This window comes from Dasypus novemcinctus, chromosome 11 (assembly GCF_030445035.2).
Source record: "Dasypus novemcinctus isolate mDasNov1 chromosome 11, mDasNov1.1.hap2, whole genome shotgun sequence".
In the NCBI taxonomy this organism is placed as follows: domain Eukaryota; kingdom Metazoa; phylum Chordata; class Mammalia; order Cingulata; family Dasypodidae; genus Dasypus; species Dasypus novemcinctus.
In genome coordinates this window covers 108,404,597-108,421,377 of record NC_080683.1, presented here as the reverse complement: position 1 = coordinate 108,421,377, position 16,781 = coordinate 108,404,597, and the positions used below count along the sequence as shown (strand labels likewise).

General features: G+C 39.3%; 1 pseudogene; it reads right to left on the bottom strand.

The window, feature by feature from the left end:
* Nucleotides 1–15,622: 15,622 nt before the first annotated feature.
* LOC111764796 (U1 spliceosomal RNA) lies at nucleotides 15,623–15,774 on the bottom strand (annotated as a pseudogene).
* Between the last annotated feature and the right edge of the window lie 1,007 nt (nucleotides 15,775–16,781).

Below are 16,781 nucleotides of genomic sequence, written 5' to 3'. Positions count from 1 at the left end.
GAATAGTCAGAAGAAATGAAGATTATCAATAAGTGTAACTAAAAGGGTAAATGCAAATCCCATTAGCACTGTATCCTCAGTATACAAATCTACTCCTTAATTCCTATTAGAGAGAAGCAGATGTGGCTCAAGCTACTGGGCTCTCACCTACTGTGTGAGAAGTCCTGGGTTTGGTTCCCGGTGCCTCCTAAACAAGGTGAGCAAGACAGCAAGCTGATGCAATGGGCTGGTGTGGTGAACTGACACAACAAGATGACACAAAAAGAGACACAAGGAAGAAAACATAATGAGAGAACCAACAAAGCAGGGAGCAGAGGTGGCTCAAGCAATTGGGTGCCTCCCTCCTCCATGGGAGATCCCAGGTTCGATTCCCAGTGCCTTGTAAAAGGAAGACAAGCACACAACAAACAGACATAGCAAGTGCAAATAACAAGGGGGAGAGAGGGGATAAATAAATTTAAAAAGTCTTTTTGAAAAATTCCTATGCATACTTCCTGATAATGGATCTGCAAAATATAAAGTATTAAAGTGGGACCAAAATAACATAAGGAGGGAAAACAGAGGGATACAGGAGCAGAGAATGTGTGTGCCTTTGAATTTAGATGGTATCTGTAGCAGTCTGTTATCATTCATATGAATCCCCAAAAGAGAAAGATTGTGTTTTTAAACTAATCTATTTCTGTGGGTATGAAACCCTTTGATTGCATCAAATTTGGTTGAGGGTCCTTTGATTAGATTACTCGATGAGATCACTTCCTTCAGGAAGGCATGATTCAGGTTGAGTTCTCTCACCCTTGCCGGTCTGATAAAAACAAAGATACAGAGAGAGACATGCAGACAGACAGAGAAAAAGGAAGCCACCATATTTGATCCTGCCATGCGAGAGCAAACTAGAAGATTGCTTAAACATGAAGCCCCAAGAGGCTGGGCACACAGAGCAGCTCAAGAAGAGACCAGGCCTAAGCCTGGTAGCTGAGAGCTGACTCCAGGAGCTGGGTTCCAAGAAACAGTAGCTTTTGGAGGGATAGACAGAGACTTCAGGAGAGATTGGCAGCCATCTTTGCCAAAGGCAGCTGACTTTGATGAGAAAGCATCTCTGATGGTGCCTTGGTTTGAACATTTCCTGGCCTTGGAACCATAAGCTTTTTTCCCAAATAAATCCCCCTTATAAAAGTCAATCCATTGCTGGTGCTTTGCATTGGTAGCTCATTGACAAACTAAAACAGTATCTTTCCAAATTAGTAGATTAAAGATGTAGATTGTATATTATACACCTCAGGGAAATCTTGAAGAAAGTGTTTTTAAAAATATACGGAAACAGAAATGAAAATGGGATTAATCAAAAAAGATTAATCATAAAGAAAAGGAGGTTGCAATAAAGGGAAAATGAGGGGAAAAAAAAAAGATGTGACATATAGAAACCAAAGGTCAAAATGGCTGAAGTAGGTACTGCCTTGACAATAAAAACACTTAATGTTAATAGATTAAACTCCCAATCAAAAGACACAGAGAGGCTGAATGGATGAAAAAGCATGACCCAACTATATCCAAGGACACAAACACGTTAAAAGTAAAAGGCTGGAAAAAGATATTCCATGCAAATAGTAATCAAGAAAGAGCTGGGGAAGCTATGATATCAGAAAAAATAGCCTTTAAGTCAAAAGCTGTTATAAGAGCCAAAGAAGGACAATACTAAAAAGGGCAACCACCAAAAAGAAATAACAATCATAAATATTTATGCACCTAACCATGGTACTACAGAATATATGAGGCAAGCCCTGACAAAACTGAAGGGAGAAATAGATACCTCTAGAGTAATAGTTGGAGATTTAATATACCACTCTTATCAGTAAACAGAACATCTAAATAGAAGATCAATAAGGAAACAGAGAACTTGAATAATATGATAAATGAACTAGACCTAACAGATGTATAGAACATTGTGCCCCAAAACAATAGGATATACATTCTCTTCAAATATACATGGGTCATTCTCCAAGATAGACCACATGATGAGCCACAAAACAAGTCTCAATTAATTTAAAAAGATTGAAATTATACAAAACATCTTCTCTGGCCATAATGGAATGAAGCTGGAAGTCAATACCAGGTGGAGACTTGGAAGTTAAATAACATGCTCTTAAACAATCAGTGGGTCAAAGAAGAAATTGAAAGGGAAATCAGCAACTATCTTGAGACAAATGAAAATGAGAGCACAACATATCTAAACTTTTGGGCAGCAGAGAAGGCAGTGCTTAGAAGGAAATTTATAGCACTAAATGTTCATATTAAAAAGAATAAAGAGCTAAATGCAAAGACCTAACTGTACACCTGCAGGAATTAGAAAAAGAACAGCAAACCAATCCTGAAGCAAGCAGAAGAAAGAAATTACAAAGATTAGAGCAGAAATAAGAAATCTAGCATAAAAAACAATAGAGACTTTAACAAATCAAAAATTGATTCTTTGAAATTATCAATAAAATTGACAAAATCTTAACGAAACTGAAAAAGGAAAAAAAAGAGAGAAGACAAAAATAAAATCTGAAATGAGAGAGCAAACATGATTTTACTGACACCACAAAAAAAAGATCAATAGAGAATAATACGAGCAACTGTATGCCAAAATTGGACAACCTAGATGAAACCAACAAATTCCTAGAAACACATGAGCAACCTAGACTGACTCTAGAACAGAAGACCTCAACAGACCAATTACACTTAGAGATTCAGTCGGTCATCAAAAACCTCCCAACAGAGGAAAGTCCAGAATCAGATGGCTTTATAAGTGAATTCTACCAATAATTCTCTGTAGAATTAATACCAATCCTGCTCAAATGCTTCCAAATTTTTGAAAAACATTACCTAACTCATTCTATGTGGCCAACATCACCCTACTACCAAAACCAGATAAAAATTCTGCATGAAAAGAAAATTATAGGGAAGTGAACTTGGCCCAATGGGTAGGGCATTCACCTACCACATGGGAGGTCCACGGTTCAAACCCCGGGCCTCCTCGACCCATGTGGAGCTGGCCTATGAGCAGTGCTGATGCGCACAAGGAGTGCCATGCCACACAGAGGTGTCCCCCGCGTAGGGGAGTCCCACGCGCAAGGAGTGCACCTCGTAAGGAGAGCTGCCCAGTGCGAAAGAAAGTGCAACCTGCCCAAGAATGGAGGCACACTTGCGGAGAGCTGACACAGCAAGATGACGCAACAAAAAGAAACACAGATTCCTGGTGCCGCTGATAAGGATAGAAGCGGTCACAGAAGAACACACAGCGAATGGACACAGAGAGCAGACAACTGGGGAGGGAGAAGGGGAGAGAAATAAATAAAAATAAATTTAAAAAAAAAAAGAAAATTACAGACCAATTACTCTTATGAATGCAGATGCTAAAATCCTCAACATAATACTTGCAAATCAAATCCATCAGCACATTAAAGAATTATCCACCATGATCAAGTGGATTTTATCCCAGGTATGCTACAGTGGTTCTAACATTAAAAAATCATTTAATGAAATACATCACATTATCAAAATGAAAGGAAAAAGCACATTATCATCTCCATTGATGCAACAAAGCAAAAAAGGCATTTGACAAAATCCAGCATCCTTTCTTGATAAAACACTGAGAGAACTTGGATTAGAAGTCAATTTCCTCAATATAATTAAAGGCATATATGAAAAACCCACAGCTAACATCATACTCAATGGTGAAGGACTGAAAACTTACCCCCTAAGATCTGGAACAAGATAAGCATGTCCACTGTCACCACTGTTATTCAACATTGTAGTGGAAGTTCTGGCCAGAGAAATTGGGCAACGAAACGAAATAAAATACATCCAAACTGGAAAGGAAGAAGTAAAACTTTCACTATTTACAGGTGACATGATGGAAAAGCCCTGAAACCCTATGTAGATGACAGACTTTAGTTTATCAATCAAGTACAAGAAAGTTCTTTCATGAATTATAACAAATATATGTCACTAACACAAGGTATTAATAATAGGGTGGTATATGGAAAAATATACATCATGTAATACCTAATGAATAGAGCTATTTTAATAATTTTTCATCAATTGTAAGAAATGTTCCACACAAATGCAAGGTGTTGGTAGTGGGGTAGTGTATGGGAATCCTATGCATGATTCATTTGTTAACCCACATCTTCTCTAATAATAAATTTTAAAATATGTAATTGTATTCAAAATGAACTTAATTTAAATGTATTTTTTCATTAAAAATGTAAACTAAAATTTGATTTATATGGTTTCAAAAAAGTTATATAAAATAAAGGCAGTGGCCACCACAGGTTATGAGGGGAGGGAGAGGGAAGAATTGGTATAATATGAGGCATTTGGCGGACATTAGAGTTATCCTGTATGACACTGCAATGATGGATACAGGCCATAATATATTTTGTCAAAACCTATAAAATTGTACAGTGGAAAGTATAAACCATAATGCAAACTGTAGACCATGGTTAGTAGCAGTGCTTCAATTGTAACAAATGTACCACACTAATGAAAGGTGTTGTTGATGGGGGAAAGTGTGGGAGGGGGAAGGGGTGAGGTATACAGGAATCCCCTATATTTTCATTGTAATATTTATGTAATCTAAAGCTTCTTTTAATGAAATAATAATAATAAAAGAAAAAAAGAAAAATACCCAATAGTGATGCTGTGAGAACCCCATGCCACGTAGGCATGTGTGTGTTCCATTCACTGCTGTCTCTGAGCTGCAGCCTACAGTGAGCCTCACCTGTGAGTCAGCCTTCACGTCACTCTAGTCACAGCTTCCAACCTACTGCAGTCAGTCAGGTAACCCATAAGCACATGAAGGGAAACAATAAATTGATTTCAAGCCATTAAAAAAATTATGTTCTAAATATTTAAAATGTTATATATAAATTAAAATGCAAAAAGTGTAATTATTTATGAAATTCTCAATATGAAATTATTTAAAGAAAATGGAAATTATTTATGTAGGAAATTAATAACATATCATTATATGCTTTTATGGTAATAAGACTATTTGCAATTCTAGCATTTAATTTCCATATAGTCACCATTTTAAAAAATAACAGTATGCTTTATCATGTTATGTCTAGATCTATATAGAGATATAGATGTATACATAAACAAATTTAAAAGTAATATGAACTGTTTTATATTGCAAAATGTTCCTCAGATGCTGTATACAAAAGTGAAAACAAAAGACTAGTAGAAGCAAGAGTATGGATAGTTGGAACCAATGGAAGGGACACTTCACTACATTAGAATCTATTGCAATGATCTCATCTGAGTGGCAGGATTTAGGAAGTTGATTAATTGGCCTTTTCAGCTTCCTAAGTGCTATTACATCTAAAATCCTCCCTGGTCTCAGGAGCATAACCCAAAGATCTTGATGGCTTTCAGGGGCAGCCAGCATTTTTTTTTAGGAAAAAGGGAGCAATGTGAAGTGTTTCCCCACCATTTTCTCAGGTGATATTGGGCAAGATGTTAAATCTCTGAGACTTGGTTTCATCATCCACAAATGGGTTCAATAAAATTACCTCCCTGAGTTGTTATGAAGATTAAATGAGCTGATGAATTATAAAAATACATTGACACACCAGGGAGCCAAGAGTGCCTACAGCTGCAAGCAGGAGAATTGCCATCTATTATCCATGTGGAATCTAAACCCCCTCTTGATGTAGAGGGGGACTGGACATAGTCATCCCAGGTCCACAAGATGGAGAAATAGAGTATGGATTAGAGGGACTTACTGGTGTTCTGCTGGGGAACTATTGTGATTACTAAGGGAAGAAATTGTAGTAGTGATGTGGAGAGGGTGGCCTCGGTAGCTGCTGATGGTCAGAAGAGGGAAGAAGAGATATGGTGTGAGGGCATTTTCAGGATTTGGAGTTGTCCTAGGTGCTGCTGCAGGGATGGATGCTGGACATGCGTGTCCTGTCGTGGCCCACTGGCTGGACTGGGGGAGAGTGTGGACTACAATGTGGACCACTGTCCATGTGCTGCAGCGGTGCTCCAGAATGTATTCGCCAGGTGCAGTGAATGTGCCACAATGTTGGAAGAGTTTGTTGATGTGGGAGGGGTGGCATGGGTGGGGGGGTATATGGGGACCTCATATTTTTTTAATGTAACATTCAAAAGAAAATAAAGAAGAAAAAAAATACATTGATAATTGCCTATCAGATGCCTTTTATTGTCATTAGTATTAATGCAAAATTTGCCCCTCCACCCTCCATCCCACTATTTAAACCAATAAGCTCTCTCGAGTCTCCCATACAAACCTCTGGATAAGGAAATAGATGGGCTGTTTTCTACAGAAATTCTATGCCCAAGAAAAGCACTCTACTTCTGCCCAACTCTGTCACCATTTTTCTGTGATTGGCTGGCCCCTTAAGCCTACGTGCCAGTCCTATTGCCTGTTACTGTTCCAGGAGACAACTACTGCAGGTCTTGTCAAGCGGCATCCAGTGGGATCTGTTACATGGAGTCTTCCCCTACTAACTTGCTTTTTGCCAAAGTCTCGACTCTGGACAAACTCAGCTCTCCCCCTTTGCCTTGCCTACGCTCATGCTGCGTATTGCTGCTAGAGCAACCCAGACAATTCTGCCAGGTGCACTGCCTTAAATTCACAAACACAAACTTTGTCTAGACTCTCAATGCTACTCAATAATCCTGCCAAGTTTCCTTATTGGCCCACCGACTGTTTCAGATGTTTCCTCTTCTGTCAAATATTCTACCCCTCCTCATTCTCGGCAGATAATCCTGCCTCTAACTTCACAGGGAAAATCAATTCTTAAGATAGGAACCCTCCAACTAAGCCTGTAAAAGTAACTTCACTGTACTCATCCTTTCCATCTTCTCTCTTCTTAGTTAAGATCATGCTTCTACTTGTGTCTCTGATCATATTTCCCCCTGAGGCCTCATGGATTTTTCATTATAAATTATTAGACCTCTCCACTTCAATTTCTCCCTTCCCCCAGGTCCTTTCCACCAGTATTTAATTATGCTCATGACTCTCTTATCTTAAAAAGAAAAAGAAAACTTCCCCAAGACTTGCCCCTGCTAGCATCTAGGGTATCTTTCTTCTTCTACAAGCCCCAACCTCTTGAATGAGCTTTCTCAATTCATTGTCTCAATTTCTCCTTAGCCATTTCCATCAGGTTACCACTTCACTGGAACTGCTCTTAATAAATTTTCCAAGGTCATTTAGTCAGGTCCACGGCGCCAAAGCCATTTTTCAGTCCCTATCTTGATTGACCTTTGGCAGCAATTAATGTTGATCCCTTTCTACTTTATGAAGCTGCTTTCTCATGACTATCATGACATGGCCTTTGGATCTCTCTCTCTCTCTCTCTCTCTCTCTCTCTCTCTCTAACCAGCAGCTCCTTCACATTATCGCCTACCACTACTTTTCCACTCCTAGCTCTCAGGCTTACAGGATGCTCTTCTAGATACTTTATTTATTCTTACATGTCAACCTAGCCCCTCCCACTACACAAAACAGGGCACTGTCAGAGCAACTCAAGCCATCTTAGACAAAGAAGGAAATTGTTGGCTCACATAAAAGGGGAATTCAAGGGATGAAACTGGCTTCCTACCTGACTCTCTGGGAAGGTGACTAATGACAGGGAGAGTCTGTTTTGTTTTCTCTGTCCCTGTGTTCATCCGTATGCCTTCATTTTCAGGTTGGCTCTCCTTTAACAGCCCAGAGAACCAGTAGCAGTTCTCAAACTACATGGTCTAGAATTATAGAAGGAGAGACCAACATTCTTTTTCTGTCCACTCCCATTCTTCCCAAAAGCTTTCTGAAGAATGGCTCATTTCATGTGCTCACCCTGAACCAAGCACTGCAGCTTGAGTGACGGAGTACTTAGGCAGGCGGTCTGTGTCCAGTGCCCATCCTTGCGGTAGGAGTAGAGTTGAGTCATCTCAGTCAGGACACAGGATAAAGGGGTTCTGGTATCTGAGGAAGGAAAGGGATACTGGAAAGAAAACAAAATAGGCATCTAGCACCTTAATTATCCCCTTTTCAATAAATAGCTTCACTACTTATATTTCTAGCCTAATTATGAGTCATGAGCCCTAGAACTTCACATCCAATGGCCTCCTAGACCTGCCTTTTTGAAAAATATATTGTTTATTTTTTTTGAAAAGATGCCTAGATTACATAAATGTTACATAAAAAATAGAGGGGATTCCCATATGCCCCATTCCCTACACCACCCACATTTTCCCCACATTAACAACATCCTTCATTAGTGTGCTACATTCAGTAGAGTTGATAAATGCATTTGGAGCATTGCCACATGCATTGTAAATTAGAGTGTAAACGATAATGCATGCTTAGTGGCAATAGAACTGCCTTTTTTAAGATAATGTATAGGCAAATTAAGTATTTCTAAAACTGAAATCACTGTTTTCTTCCCTAAAATTTACTTCTCCTAGAGTCTCTCTTTAAGCAAATGGCACTGCTGCCTATGCAGTTTCTCCAGCCAGTTAGGTTCCTGGTGGTCATTCTTAATACCTCTTCCTCCCTGGCTACTTGCCTGAATCAAACTGATTCCAATGTGCTGTGACTCTTAAATAGGTCACCAGTCATTTCTTTCCATCTCTGCCTTCATGGTCCTAATTCAAGCCACCATCATTTTTCACCTGGACTTCTGGAAACGTTCTCTAACTGACATGTCAATTTTTCCTATTTACTTTCTTTTCACTTTTATCTTCATTAATTTTTTAGTGCTGTTAAAGTTGTAGATAAAGTGGCAAGAAGTTTTGTGTTAGGAAAAGTTCCTAGTCCTCCCTTTACCCTTCCTTCATTACTCCCAAGACTGCTATCATCACCTCTTTTAGCTAATTATTTAGATATGTGCTTCCTAAATAATGTGATATATTGCTACTTCTTAATATTTTTCAACTTTAGGCATTGTCTATTGACTTCCTACTGGAGAGGAGAACTTAATTCTCTTTCCTTCCTCTGCCTCCAACTCACATGCCTACTCTTGCCCTCTTCCTTCTTTCCAGTATACAGTTGTATCCTAATTTTGCCTTGATATTTTGGATTGATATTCAATGTCTTATATTATTAAAAATTTTATTTACATAAAAGCTCTTCACAGCTAAGGATATTTATGATAGCTTTTTTAAAGTTTTCTTTTCCCTATTTAATGTATGTTTCCTCCAAGTTGCTTCTTTTTGTTTTTCTTTTGTCTTTTCATTTTTTGGTCTCTGTGTTAGAAGCTCTCCTCTGATACCTGCCAATGCTTAGTTGTCTATGCATATGATTAGAAACTCTGAGTCCAGGAGTGGGGCTTATTAACTGAGCTTCACTGCCGGGTGATCTGATTGGGCCATTTAATTGTTGGTATTTTAGGACTTTCCCCTGGGTCAGGAGGATGTGCAAAGACCATTCCACTCTCCTTTCTTAAGAATCAGGGCCAGGCTTTCAGCACTCTAGGAGTGGGGTAAGAAAGCAGCCTGGTCACAATATCCAGTTTTCTTATGTCACTTAATTTGCCTGTTTTCAGCCGAATACATCTGCTCCTGGCTGTGCCTGGGTGTCCCTTTGTACAGAAATCTTCTCTCCTGGGAATAAGCCCCCAGGCTTTATCAAGGTCACTGAGACAGTTGCCCAGCTACATGAATGGAGAAGTGCACCTGTCTGCTTTCCTCAACAAACATTAGACCAACCCTCCTTCCATTAGCCTCCATCCCAGCCCCACTTTAGAGGTAGCTGATGATAATAGCTCCTGAGCTTTTGGAGATTCTGTGGTATAGATCAGGTTGGTTCTCTGCTTTCCCCACTGTTGGTTTGGGGTTCAATTTTCTTGGTCTGCTAAACCCCTTATCACATGGCCATATGCTTTCTAGCTTCCAAAGTTTTATTGATGGTTTCTCTTTTCCTATTCTCCTTGGTAATTCAGGATTATGCCTTCTTAAAAAACAAAAACAAAACAAAACAAAACAAAAACACCTTTCCAGTCATTTTAGAAGGAAATTGCAGGAGCAAAGTCGATATGTTGTATATGTTCAATCTACCATGTTTTCATAACAAACCCCTGTTTATTCTTTATATTTTATCCACTGTGTTAAGAATGTAAATCTAGTTATGTTACACCTGCTTAAAATTATTTAAATACTCCCTATTCCCTCCAGACAAATTTCAAAATTTTGACAAGGCTCAGGAGGGCTCCACATCTCAGCACACTGCTCACCTTTCCATCTTCTTTCTCACTACTCAGTGCCTCCTCATCCCGGTCCAGATAGCCACCTCTATCAAACATGCCCTGGTCTTTCTCTGTTCAAGGTCACTGTGTGTTTTGTTCCTTTGTCTAGAATTATCTTCTTCACTATTCACCTGGCCAAATCCTCCCCTCCACCTTGTATTCTTTTCACCACACGCTCCTTCAGTGTCTGTGTGCCTTACAAAGTTGCCAATTCCTGCAGCGCATGGACTGTATCTTATTCTCTACCATATCCTCATTCCCCAACTATTGCCTTGGTGTGCAATGAATAATTATGGAATTATAAGATAACCAAATTTTGCATGCACATCTGCTGTCCTGGAAATCTCTCTCTGTTTTGATGCTCTGAGGAATCTTCTCTTGCCCACTTAGGTTAAGAAGCGACAAGACAAGGCAAATAACATTCTGAAATGTTATTTGCACTATGATGACGACAGACCTGCTTCTTCGCCCTGCTGCTCCAAAATGCCATGGGGGCTCAATACATGCATAGTGAATGAATGGATGTCACTTGCAGTCAGGAAAAATACAGCAAAGGGCTAGCTTGAGCTGGGAGGGGTGACTCTGAGGAGAGCCTGTGATTACATCAAGACCAAGTATCTTAGGTTGCCACACTGCTATATCAAATGCCACACAATTAGTTGGTTGAAACAACAAACATTTATTAGCTCGCAGTTTTTGAGCTGCAAGTCCAAGATCAAGACCCTGCTTTCTCTCCATAGGCTGAAGTGTTCTGGTGCTGGTGTGTTCCAAACCTTGGGGTTCATTGGCTTGCGTCTCTGCCTCCTGTCACAGGATCATCTCTCTCTCCTTGTGTCTGCTCTTTGGGATTCTGCTGACCCCTCCCTGTGGCTTTTCCGACTGTGTCTGAATTTCTTCTTTTTTCGTTCATGAGGATTCAGGCCAACCCTTACTCAATTGGGCCATCTTTGAAAGATCCTTACACACAAGTTCACACCCACAGGAATGTGGATTAAGATTCAGAACCTGTCAATCTACAACCCTAAGTTCAGACATCAAAATATAAAGGAATACCAAAGTTGTGGGTCAGGAGAGATGAAACTGATTGAGAAACACAGGGGCAGAGTTATAGAAGGAGCAGCAAGTTTGTTAGACTTGGGGAAAGAATGCAAATGAGGCTCAAGAAGCTGAATGGGTAGGATATTAGCATTCTGCAGCTAAGGGAGTAATAATATCTACTTTGTAAGGTTGTTGAGATAATTATAGGTTGAATATATAAAATATATACACTGCTTTATATTTTAAATTTTTAATAAATGGCAGCATTGTATTTTATTTGAGATGGTACCTCACTCACATTTATAAAATGGACTTATTTTCATGCTATAATCAAGGGGACAATATTTGGAAAGTATTTATGAAGAGAGCATACATACTGATAGGAATAGATACCAATAATAAATTTTAGGAGTTGCATCCCTCTAATTCTTAACGAATGCTTTACCTGCCTTAATAAAAGGGAAATCCCACAAAAACTGAAACAACATTTGAGGGCTAGAATCAGAGACCACAGTGAGGGAAAGAGTTAGAATCTATTGTCTGGAACTTCAATAATGTGCTAACCTGAAAGAGAAAAGGATACAAATGCTTGGAGGTTCTAGGTCAATATTTATTGAATGAGTACTTGAAGACCATGTGAATGATTTTTGTAAAGCAGTTTTATTGAGATATATCCACATACCATACAGTCTATCCAAAGTGTACAATCAGTGGCTTTTAGTATAATCACAGAGTTGTGCATTCATCACCCCAATCAATTTTAGAACATTTTGATTTTTAAAAAGTAAAAGAAATGACATGAAACAGCTCCAATGGTCTCACTTGCATGTGTGTGGTAGTCAGTTCACTTTCCAAGGAAGGGAACAAAAGTTCCTTCCTTCCCTCCTGCTAAGTGTCCAGGGGTCCGTTAACCTTATAGTTCTCCTGGGGGGATTGGGGAAGCACCTTTATTGACAGTAGGACAGGAGCAGAAAGACCTGGCTTGTCATCGGTACCACGGTATGGCCAGCCACAGGGCTTTGGTGCGGAAGGACTTCTCCTCGTGACAGTCAGGGTCAGGTGATCCACCACACCTCCTGGCGTTCTCTCAGCCCACCTTGCCCAGTGCAGAACTTCTGGGTTTCAGCCCTGTTCTTTGTCTCACCTGCTCCAGGCTTTTCCTTTCATCTTCCGTCCCTCAGCACCTCCTTCCGCACTGCATTTTTCTGTCTTTCCACACCAAGGCCTTAATCTCTTCTCTTATAATAGCCCAGATTGACTAAACTAGAAGTGCAGGGACCACCAATTAAATACGGAACCCAAATATTAGCAATGGAAAATCTCTTCATCCTTCCTTGGGGTAAGGGAGCTCTGTCTTCAGAAACAAAGTTGGCTTGAACCCATTTTGTGAAGCTGAGAGGTGTTTTTGTATTTCTTTTTGAGGAAAATTAATCCACACCTTCAATATCACCACTCATCTATGCCCAACCTAGAATTGGGCTGAAGTACACCTAATGCAGGAATAAAAGGTTTCATTTTACAGTCAGTTTGAATATTCATATCCCACACTGAATCTTTAGAGTTGGACCAAAAGCTTGACTTGTGGCCCTTCTTTCTTTTTTTTATCCTTCCTTTTCTGCAAACCTATCTTCACTTTCTTATTTTCTTCCTTCTTTCCTGGTATTTTACTATGGACCTGTAACTGTGGAGGATGCTGGGATAAAAACCTAATTACAACAATTGCCCTGCCCTTGAGATGTGCAGTAGACATCTGGTCAGATTCTGCCTGCCCAGCAACTTCCCTTCTTGTGGAGAGACACCTGATACAGGCTCAGTCAATCGTATGCTCCAACCTAAGGCATTGCATCTCAAGGAAATGACAACGACTAACAAGAGATTAAAAAGATAGATGCAGCGAAGTTGGGAGAGGAGAGTGGGAGTAACTGTGGCCCCACAGCACTTCATCCATAGTGTTCCCTTGGGTAAACTTGGCCTTGCCTCCCTGGGATCCTTCCCATTTTCTGAGCCTTGGTGTCTGCCTTCCAGTCAATTCTGTGCACCATTCATTATCTTTCCAATAAATTATTTTCTGCCTAAGTAAGCCAGAGACAGTTTTTGTTTGTTTGTCTGTTTTGTTTTGGAACCAAGAAGCTCGATCGAGTGTGGAGTGATCTCTGTATTTAGAGCACTTTAGTTCAAGCTGCAAAAATCAACTCTTACTGACATGAGCAAAAAGGAAATGTGTGAAGTATTCTGGGTAGTTCATTCAACTCGATAAAATGCTGACCAAAGAAGCCTTGGAAAATAGCCAACATGGATGTCTATCTCTGACACAGTACTTCCTTCCTACCTGTAGTATCTCCACTGAAGATTCAAACACCAGAAGAGAGTCTAGTTAGCTTAGCTTGGGTCTTGGTGCCCATCTCAAAGGGGCGGCTCTAAGAATAAGAATGAGAATAATACAGCCCAGTGTTCCACCCACGGATTTACACCTAAAGGGGTAATATCAATAAAATGTGAAAAGTGCTACAGCTATGATCTAAAAAAGCAGAAATTCACTTAATTATAGAACCACCCACCCCCCTTTGTATTATAGTCATGTGGTGTTATGTATGATAAACAGTTGAATAATTTGTCAAAAAAAAAAATAGAACCACCGAAGTCCCTCAGGTCAGTGTTTTTACGCTTTGTTTGCGAGTCACATTCTGGGTTACAGGTCTCAAGGACCTGAAGGGAATGTGCCCCGACTGCCTTTGTGAAATTCACTCTCCAATTCTGACATTTCAGATGACATGAAATGGGACAAAGGCTGCCCCTAAATGATTTCTTCACCAACCAAAATGCTAATCACTAGAAGCCTCTATGCCTAGGAGTTTAGTTCTCTCCCAATTCAATTTGTCTTTGGAATCATGGCAATAAAACATAGGTTGCTATTTTTTATGCTTTATTGCTCTATTCATTGTGGCTATTCAATGCCTTGTTTATATTTTAGTACATAATGCCTTGTTAAATAATAATCTCATTTCACTTATTTTAGACAGGTTTCTTTTCACATCTGTTGATGAATAATCAGAGAATTGTTGCTAATTTTCAAGTGTTCAAAAAATCAATTATAACACTTATGTCACCATTTCAGCTGAACAAAACCAGTGGAAGACAAATCAGGTTACATTCTAGACAGCAAGGAAAGAGCTGTTGATAAAAGGACATTAGAGTGGGCTCTATCTCAGCTCAGCTGCTACTAGTTGTGCAACCTTAGGTAACTTATTGATCTTCCGTTTCCTTATATATTTATCTGGAGTTAGAAACACATATATATCCTGCAGTTTTTTGGTAAGGGTTAGAGATAAAAATACATATTTTTCTTGGCAAAGTAAGGGATCCGATATTACTATTCTACCTATCCTGACTATATGACACTCCAGACATCTGCAGTTTTTAAGAGGCAGCAAAAACGTACTCCTTTTTTTAAAAAAAATTGTTATATACAACATTACTTTTAAAAATTATGATGTATTAATGCACTAACTATATACATTGAATAAATATTTTATTTCAATCCTTGATCAGTGTATATACATATTCCTTAGAGTTGTTAAAATGTGAATTAATTTCTGTGTTCTGATTTTGACATTAATATTCATTGCCTTTTCACATATATCTCCGTAGTTTTCACAGTCATTTTTTAAAAATAGCTTAACTGAAGTATAATTTGCATACAATAAAATTCACTTTAATTCTATAGTTTGATGAGTTTTGACAAGTATATACAGTTGTGAAACCACACCACAATCAATACACAGAATAATTTCATCACCCCAAAAATTTCTTTGTGCTCCTTCGTAATCAATCCTTTATGTAATACCAAGACCTTGGCAAACACTTATCTGCTATCATTATAGTCTTACCTATTCTTAAATAAAATGGAATCATTCAATCCATGGTATATTCTGACTTATTTCACTAAGCATAGTGTTTTGAGATTCACTGATGCTGTTGCATGCATCAGTGGTTTGTTCTTTTATATTGCTGAATACTATTCCATTTTATGGATGTACCTCCCTTTGTTTATCCATTATCTAATAAATGGACATTTGGGGATTTTCCAGTGTGGGGATTCTATGAATAAGCCTTCTATAACAACTCATGTGCAGGTATTGGTGTAGACATATATTGTCATTTCTCTTGGATGGACATTTAAGAATGGGATTGCTGGGTCGTATTACAAATGTAAGTTTAGCTTTAAAAGAAACTGCCAAACTGTTTTCCAAAATGGATTTATCATTTTGCATTACCACTTGCTATGGATGAGGATTCCAGTTGCTTCACACCTTGATAACATCTGGCACTCTTTTTTTCTTCTTCTATGAATGCAGTCCTCCACTACCACAAATTATGAAGACAAGTTTCCCACAATTGGGGAAATCACAGTGGTCAGCACATCCAGAGCACAATGGATAAGCTTTGTCCTGGGAAAACCACCTTCTTGATCATGGTACCTCCCCTGCCAGGTAAGTATGGTACTGTCATTTTAATGAGAGTATAATAATATTGTTTTGTGGCTTTAATATGTATGTCCCTAATTATGAATGATGTTGAACATCTTTTGATGTGTTCCTTTGTCATTTGTCTGTCTTCTTCAGATGAGTTTCTCTTCATATATTTTACATGTGTTTATTGGATTTTTTTTTAAGATTTATTTATTTATTTATCTCCCCTTCCTACCCCGCCCCAGTTGTCTGTTCTCTGTGTCCATTTGCTGCATGTTCTTCTTTATCCGCTTCTGTTGTTGTCAGCGGCACTGGAATCTGTGTTTCTTTTTGTTGCGTCATCTTGTTGTGTCAGCTCTCCCTGTGTGCAGCGTCACTCTTGGGCAGGCTGCACTTTCTTTCGTGCTGGGCGGCTCTCCTTACGGGGCGCACTCCTTGCGCATGGAGCTCCCCTACGCGGGGGACACCCCTACATGGCACGGCACTCCTTGCGCGCATCAGCGCTGCACATGGGCCAGCTCCACACGGGTCAAGGAGGCCTGGGGTTTGAACTGTGGACCTCCCATGTGGTAGACGGATGCCCTAACCACTGGGCCAAGTCTACTTCCCTTTTTTTTTTTTTAAGTTATCAGGTCTGGGGATTTAACCCAGAACCCTGTATGTGGGGAGGCAGTGCTCAACCACTGAGCCACATCAGCTTCCCTATAAGAATTCTTTATATATTCTGAATACAAAAGTAGTTGCAAATATTTTCTCTCAGCTGGTGGTTTACCTTTTCATTTTCTTAAATGTCCAAAGAATAAAAGCATTTAATTTTTTAAGTCCAATTTATCAATTTTTTCTATTACACTTTGTACTTTTTTTAAAGACTTATTTTATTTATTTCTCCACCCCCCATTCCCCCCCCCCATTGTCTGCTCTCTGTGTCCATTCACTGTGTGTTCTTCTGTGTCTATATTCTCAATAGGCACCCCCAGGAACCTGTCCTGGGACCTTCTGAAATAGGAGCGAGGCGATTACTCTCTTGCGCCACCTC